Here is a 7,823-nt window from a genome sequence, read left to right as displayed (position 1 = left end):
TACTTGTTTCCATATAGAATTTCTTCATTCCATCTCATTACCACCATGTTGTACAATGAGTACATGTTGTACTTGAGTATGGATGTAAAAAGAGGAATATCATGATTAAACAGGGGAATGTTAGAGAGACCATTTTCTTGACAAAGTGTAGAAAATTCTTTTTACTTAAGAATGATGATACATAATCATGCACTGGCATAGACAACTATTTAATTTACCTGATATCATCTCTGTTTTAAATTGCAACACGTACAGTTACCATATGAAAAAATATAGAAGTTTTGCTAAAGATTTTTTTTTATTTAAAAAATCTTAGCTATTTGTCAAGGTTTTATTTATTCAAAATTTTTTTAATATTTATTTATTTTTGAGACAGAGAGAGACAGAGCATGAATGGGGGAGGGTCAGAGAGAGGGAGCCACAGAATCTGAAGCAGGCTCCAGGCTCTGAGCTGTCAGCACAGAGCCCGACACGGGGCTTGACCATGAGATCATGACCTGAGCCGAAGTCGGACACTTAAATCAACTGAGCCACCCAGGCACCCCTATTTGTCAAGGTTTTAATGCTTTTAAGTATCTCCTATAGAGAGATGCCTGGGTAGCTCAATTGGTTAAGCCTCTGACTCTTGATTTCAGCTGAGGCCATGATCTCACAGTCGTGAGATAGAGCCCCTCAGTGGGTGGCTGCGTGTGCTGCCCTGACAGAGAGGGACCTTCTTGGGATTCTCTCTTTTTGCCCCTCCCCAACTCGTGCACATGCATACACACACTCTCTCTCTCAAAATAAATAAATAAACACGAAAAAATATATATCCAATAGAATAAATATATTTTCCAGTTTGCACAAAATAGTCTTAATTTACATCTATTGCTGTAGCCCATATGGTTCAGAATTTGTCTCTGAAATACAGTGTCTCAATTTAGGCAAAATATAGTAACCCTATCTATGACCAACAAGCCTTTCACATGCAAAATATTTAAACATAATTCTTATAGTAGCTAAGAATTTTTAGCCTTCTAATCCTAGGCTATCATTTAAACCTTCAAAACTTTGGTGCCTACCTGTATAGAAATCACTTTAGCCAGATAATTAAACATTTTATAAAAGCATTTGTACTAGGCATATTGCCCTGCAAATAAAAGGTGGTATATGAATATATGTGACGCTAATATTAGAGAACTTTAATTTCTGAGGCTTGTGAAGGTTAACGTCAATAATATTTGCATTACCTACAAATTGATAATAAAAGAAGGTTACAAATAAGGCTAAATAATAAATTCACAGAATCAAAAAAGTCATAGTATGATACAGAAAGACGGTTCCATAGGCAGAAAGGGAGAGGCTAGAGCTTGAAGCTCCCTGGGAGCAAAAACTGTGCATTTTAAAACAATGCTGACAAAGGTAGAGCTTTTCCTAAGAATGTAACAAACACCACCTGTTGCCTGCTCTTGTTTTCCTCTGGAAGTTGATAAACAAAATACCTAACTAAAATAAGTAAACCATAAACCTTGTGTTATATAGGAGGGACAGTATGATCATAGTCTGACCCCTCATGACGGAGTCAAGCCAATCAGGAATAAACAACTCAGCACCTACAGTTATCAGGCCAATGGAGGGGAAAAAAAAAAAAAAAAAACAAAGGCAAAACAAAACAAAACAAAAACGCGAAACAGAACAAAAGGGGAAGAGAAGGAACAAACCAAAACCCTAGAAAGTAAAGTCCCCTGCCTATAGTTGCTCTCTGTAATGGCAGCTTTTCACACTATCCTTACTTTTTTTTTTCTTTTTTTAATTTTATTTATCTTTGAGACAGAGAGAGACAGACCGTGAGCCTGGGAGCGGGGGGGGGGGGGGGGGGGGGGTAGGCAGAGAGAGAGAGACACACACACACAGAATCGGAAGCAGCCTTCTGGCTCTGTGCCGTCAGCGCAGAGCCTGACTCGGGGCTCAAACTCACAAACCGCGAGATCATGACCTGACCCGAATACGGACGCTTAACCGGCCTAGCTGCCCAGGCGTCCCTTACTATCCTTTCTTTCTAATAAAACTCTTGCTTTTTGCTCATCTTACTCTGTGTCCACCTCTTCATTTTAAAGTGGAGAGACAACGAACCCTGGGTATTGAGGTAAAGAATCCTGCAGCAACAGCCAAAACAATATTACTCTGCAGGCACTTGCAGAATGCACCAATGGCTTCTTGGAGAATATACTTTTTACATTACATTAAAAAGATTCTTTTTTTTTTTTCATCTAGAAGCTTCTGGTATTTGCTGAATGAAGACTTTAACCTTTTATCAAGTGCAAAAGACAACATAAGTTCCAAACTGTGCGTGAATAATATAAGTAGAAGTATACCAGCAGCCTTTCACATGACCAGGTCTTAATCTTCTTTCCTGATGGCTTCACGGTGCATCTCCCAGTGGCTTTTTTGTTAGTTTCTAACCTTAGATACCCATCCATCTTCATCTAACCTACTGGAGATTTTCCGGGCTTTGATATAGTCCATTCACCTGATGCAAAGTATACGACTTTTCTTCAGTGGCACAAACAAGACATTTATAAATGCATATTGATCAATTATTTAATATGAGTAATTTAACTTGTAGATGTGTATCAAAATGCTTTTCCTTTCAATATGGCTATTTTGTCTCATGCAGCATAGCATTTTTGTTTAAAGGTGGTATTGGGGTTATATCAAAAGTTGATATTTTAGTGGCACCTGAGTGTCTCAGTTGGTCAAGTGTGTGACTTCAGCTCAGGTCATGATCTCACAGTCTGTGGGTTTGAGCCCTGCGTCCGGACCTGTGCTGACAACTCAGAGCCTGGAGCCTTCTTCAGATTCTGTGTTCCCTCTCTCTCTCCCTCTGAGCCTCCACCACTTGCACTCTCTCTCTCTGTGTCTCAAAAATACATAAAAAAACATTAAAAAATATAAAAAAAAATAAAAAAAGAAAGTGTTTATTAGCAACGAAGATGCAGTAATTGAAAAATACAATCTGCTGTTTATAATCACTTCAGGTTAAATACTTAACTATAAACCTATTAAAAAACATACAGGATCTTTATGTTGAATATTGTAATATCCTAATGAAAGAAATCAAATAAGACCTAAATAAACCGATGTATCGTGTGTGTAAATCTGACAATTCAAAATAGCAAAGATGTCAATTTTCATCACACGGAATTTGATACAATTCCTATACAATTCCTATCAAAATCCCAGATTTTGTAGATATAGACAGGCTTATTCTAAAATTTATATTGAAAGGTACAAGTCCTAGAATAGAGAAAAGCCCCTTAAAAATGAAAATAAAGTGAGAGAAATTACTATGACTAATACTAAGACCAACTATAGAGCCTCACTACTCAAGGCAGTGAAGGAGAGTCACACAGATCACCAGGACATAATAGAGAACCCAGATATAGACTCACACAAATATCCCCAGTTGATTTTTCACAAAGCTGCAAAAGCAATTCAAGGAAGGAATTATGGCCTTTTCAAAAAATGGAGATGGAAGTTAGATAATGGTAGACAAAAAAATTAACAAACTAAAAGTCATATTTTATACAAAAATTAATTCAAAATGGATCAAAGATTTAAAAATAAAAAGTAAGACTATACTTAGAAACAAACAAAAAAACATGGCAGAAAATCTTTAGGACCTAGGACTGATTTATTTTCATATGCCTGATATATTTCTTGGTTAAAATACCAATTTTTAGAAATTTATTTTGAGAGAGGGAGAGCGCACATGCACACAGGAGGGGCAGAGAGAGGGAGAAAGAGAGAGAGAATCTCAAGCAGCCTCCAGTGTGGAGCCAGATGTGGGGCAGGGCTTGAACCCACAAACTATGAGATCATGACTTGAGCCAAAATCCAGAACCGGGTGCCCCTAATATGCAGTTATTTCTAAACACAGTTTGGGTCAAACAAAATGCAACTGGATACCAAATTTTTCCCAAAATCTACAAGCTTTCAAACTTTGCTCTAGGTTGTGGAATTGACACAAAGTCAATGGCGAAAATATTTTACTATTTAGTGTAGACAGACAGATAGCCCTTAAGGATAGTAAATGGACTTAGCTAGGCATTTTCTCAAAATGTACCACCCTCAAAGGACTGGGTTGATGATAAAATTTTTATCCTAGCAAAGAACTGTTAAGCTAAGCATAACTAATAACTAAGAAAAAAACTGTGGAATATAGGTACTCAGAGCAATACATAATGATACTGGACATGTGGCAGAGACAACACTCAGCACTCAGGTACAATTGGGTTTGAGGCTATTAATATTCCATGTTTATTGCAATTGACTAAGAAATTTTTATTGAATAAGTCTCTGTATATTAAAGGAGACTTAATAGCTACAGTGATAGGAGAGTGGGGGAAAGGTGCATTGCTCACAGTCCAAAATAAAGGGGAAAAAATCATACTGTTTTTCCAAATTTCCCCCTACAGGTTACAAACTCTAATGACTCAAATATTTGCTCATAAGAAACAGGAGAGATTTCCTTCTTTCTCATGTCTAAGTAACATTCCCGTGTGTGTGTGTGTGTGTGTGTGTGTGCATATATACCATATCTTCTTTATTCATTAATCCACTGATGAACACTTTGGTTGTTTCAATATCTTGCCTATTGTGAATAATGCTGCAATAAACATGGAAGTGCAGAGATCTCTTTAAGATCCTGTTTTCACTTCCTTTGGAGATATACCTAGAATAAGTCTGGGGAATCTAATGGGCAACATGGTGGTTAGTAATAGTTAATAATACTGTATTACATACTTGAAAGTTGCTAAGAGAGTAGATCTTAAATGTTCTGAACACCAAAAAAATATATGTGACACAATGGAGGTGTTAGCTAAATTTATGGTGTTAATAATCATTTTGCAACATACACCAAATCAACAAGTTGTACATCTTAACTTACACAATGTCAGTTTTACCTCAATAAAGCTGGAAGAAAGAGGATAGCAGTCAATGTAGACAAAATGTGTGTAGAAAGACAGATTGAAAATACGGCCACAATATTTCAGAGCTTTCATCATGAGGTAGATAGTCTGCTTCTCTTTACCTTGAATCTGTTCTGGCCTTGTGACTGCTATTGACCAACAGAACGTTGAGAAAAAAATGTCTTTGAGCTTTCTGGATCATGCATCATGAGAGAAGCTACTGTGCCTGCTTCTTGGAATGCTACCCTGAGACTGTTATGTAAAGAAACTTGGTCTAAGTGTTTGAATTCTGCCATTTGGAGCCAAAGCAAGGAGTCTCAGCTGGCATCAGATTAATTCCTGAACATGTGAGTAAATAGACATTTGGACTTCCCTGACCAGATGACCCTTAAACTGAATGCACCCTAATGAATGAACCTGGGTAAAACCATTAGAGGTGCCACCCACTGACCCACAGGACTCAGATAAGTAATAAATCATTGTGGGGTTTTTTTAGCACAATGTATTTTTATTTTTATTTTTAATATAATTTATTGTCTAGTTAGCTGACATACAATGTATACAGTGTGCTCTTGGCTTCAGGAGTAGATTCCTGTGATTCAACATAAAACACCCAGTGCTGATCCCAACAAGTACCCCCCTCAATGCCCATCACCCATTTTTCCCAATGCCACCTCTCACCTTCTCTACTCTCTTCCCTCTTCATTTGTTCTCTGTATTTAAAAGTCTCTTATGGTTTGCCTCTCTCTGTGTTTGTAACTATATATATGTTTTTTTTCTTCCCCTTCCCCCATGGTCTTCTGTGAAGTTTCTCAGGATCCACATATGAGTGAAAACATATGATATCTGTCTTTCTCGGACTGATTTCACTTAGCCTAATACCCTCCAGTTCCATCCACGTTGATGCAAATGGCAAGAGTTCATTCTTTTTCATCGCCAAGTAGTATTCCATTGTATGTATATACATAACTGGTTCTTCATCCATTCGTCAGTTGATGGACATTTGGGCTTTCCATAATTTGGCTATTGTTGATAGCACTGCTATAAACATTGGGGTATGTATGCCCCTAGGAATCAGCACTCCTGTATCCTTTGGATGAACTCCCAGCACTGCTATTTCTGGGTAGTAGGATAATTCCATCTTTAATTTTTTAAGGAACCTCCACACTGTTTTCCAGAGTGGCTGCACCAGTTTGCATTCCCACCAACAGTGCAAAAACGGTTCCCATTTCTCCACATTCTTGCTAACATCTGTTGTTTCCTGAGTTGTTAATTTTAGCCACTCTGACTTGTGTGAGGTGGTATCTCAATATAGTTTTGGTTTGTGTTTTCCTGATGATGAGCAATGTTGTGCATCTTTTCATGTGTCTGTTATCCATTTGGATGTCTTCTTTGGAAAAACATCTATTCATGTCTTCTGCCCATTTCATCACTGGATTATTTGTTTTTCAGGTGTTAATTTGGTAAATTTTTATAGATTTTGAATACTAATCATTTATCCCATATGCCATCTACAAATATCTTCTCCCATTCCATTGGTTGCTCTTTAGTTTTGTTGATTGTTTCTTTTATATTGATGAAGTCCCAATAGTTCATTTTTGCTTTTGTTTCCCTTGCCTCTGGAGACCTGTTGAGTAAGAAGTTACTGCGGGCAAGGTCAAAGAGGTTGTTGCCTGTCTTCTCTTCTAGGATTTTGATGATTTTCTGCCTCACATTTAGGTCTTTCATCCATTTTGAATTTATTTTTGTGTATGGTATAAGAAAGTGGTCCAGTTTCATTCTTCTGCGTATTGTTATCCAGTTATCCCAGCATCATTTGCTAAGCAGACTTTTTTCCATTGGATACTCTTTCCTGCTTTGTCAAAGATTAGTGGGAAGTAAATTCGTGGGTCCAATTCTGGGTTCTCTATTCTATTCCACTGGCCTTATGTGTCTGTTTTTGTGATAATACCATACTGTTTTAATGATTGCAACTTAGTAATACAAGCTAAAGTCGGGGATTGTGATACCTCCAGCTTTGGTTTTCTTTTCAACATTACTTTGGCTATTTGGGGTCTTTTGTGTTCCATACAAATTTTAGGATCATTTGTTCTAGCTCTGAGAAGAATGCTGGTGCTGTTTTGATTCAGATTGCAATGAATGCGTAGACTGTTTTGGGTAGTATTGACATTTTAACAATATTTGTTCTTCCAATCCATGAAGATGCAATGTTTTTCCATTTCTTTGTGTCTTCTCCAATTTCTTTCATAAGCTTTCTGTAGTTATCAGCATACAGATCTTCTACCACTTTGGTTAGGTTTATTCCTAAGTATTTTATGGTTCTTGGTGTGATTGTAAATGGGATCGATTCCTTAATATCCCTTCTGTTGCTTCATTATTGGTGTATAGAAATGCAGCCAATTTCTGTGCATTGATTTTGATTTTATGTCCTGTGACTTTGCTGAATCCATGGATCAGTTCTAGCAGGTTTTTGATGGAGTCTTTCAGGTTTTCCTTGTAGAGTATCATGTCATCTGTGAAAAGTGAAAGTTTAACTTCTTCTTTGACAATTTAGAGAATGTTTATTTCATTTTGTTTTCTGATTGCTGAGGCTAGGACTTCCAACACTATGTTAAACAACAGTGGTGAGAGTGGACACACGTCTCATGTTCCTGATCTTGGGCGGAAAGCTCTCAGTTCTTCCCCATTGAGGATGATTTCAAGTATGGTATTATCTCAATCCTCTTATATTTGTTGAGGGCTGTTTTGTGACCCAGTATGGTATCTGTTTTGGAGAATGTTCCATGTGCGCTTGAGAGGAATGTGTATTGGGCTGCTTTTGGATGAAAAGATCTGAATATATCTGTTAGGTTCATCAGGTCCAATGTGTCA

General features: G+C 37.3%; 1 long non-coding RNA gene across 1 annotated transcript; it reads right to left on the bottom strand.

Moving 5' to 3' along the window:
• Positions 1–530: 530 nt before the first annotated feature.
• On the bottom strand, positions 531–4,707 carry LOC115505836. The gene is made up of 3 exons (XR_003966154.1): positions 4,576–4,707; positions 2,282–2,287; positions 531–544 (listed from the first exon to the last, which is right to left on the bottom strand). It is a non-coding gene; the product is annotated as an uncharacterized LOC115505836 (long non-coding RNA).
• Between the last annotated feature and the right edge of the window lie 3,116 nt (positions 4,708–7,823).

This window comes from Lynx canadensis, chromosome F2 (genome assembly GCF_007474595.2).
Source record: "Lynx canadensis isolate LIC74 chromosome F2, mLynCan4.pri.v2, whole genome shotgun sequence".
Taxonomy (NCBI): Eukaryota; Metazoa; Chordata; class Mammalia; order Carnivora; family Felidae; genus Lynx; species Lynx canadensis.
The sequence above is the reverse complement of the archived record's forward strand: the minus strand, read 5'-3'. Positions and strand labels throughout refer to the sequence as shown.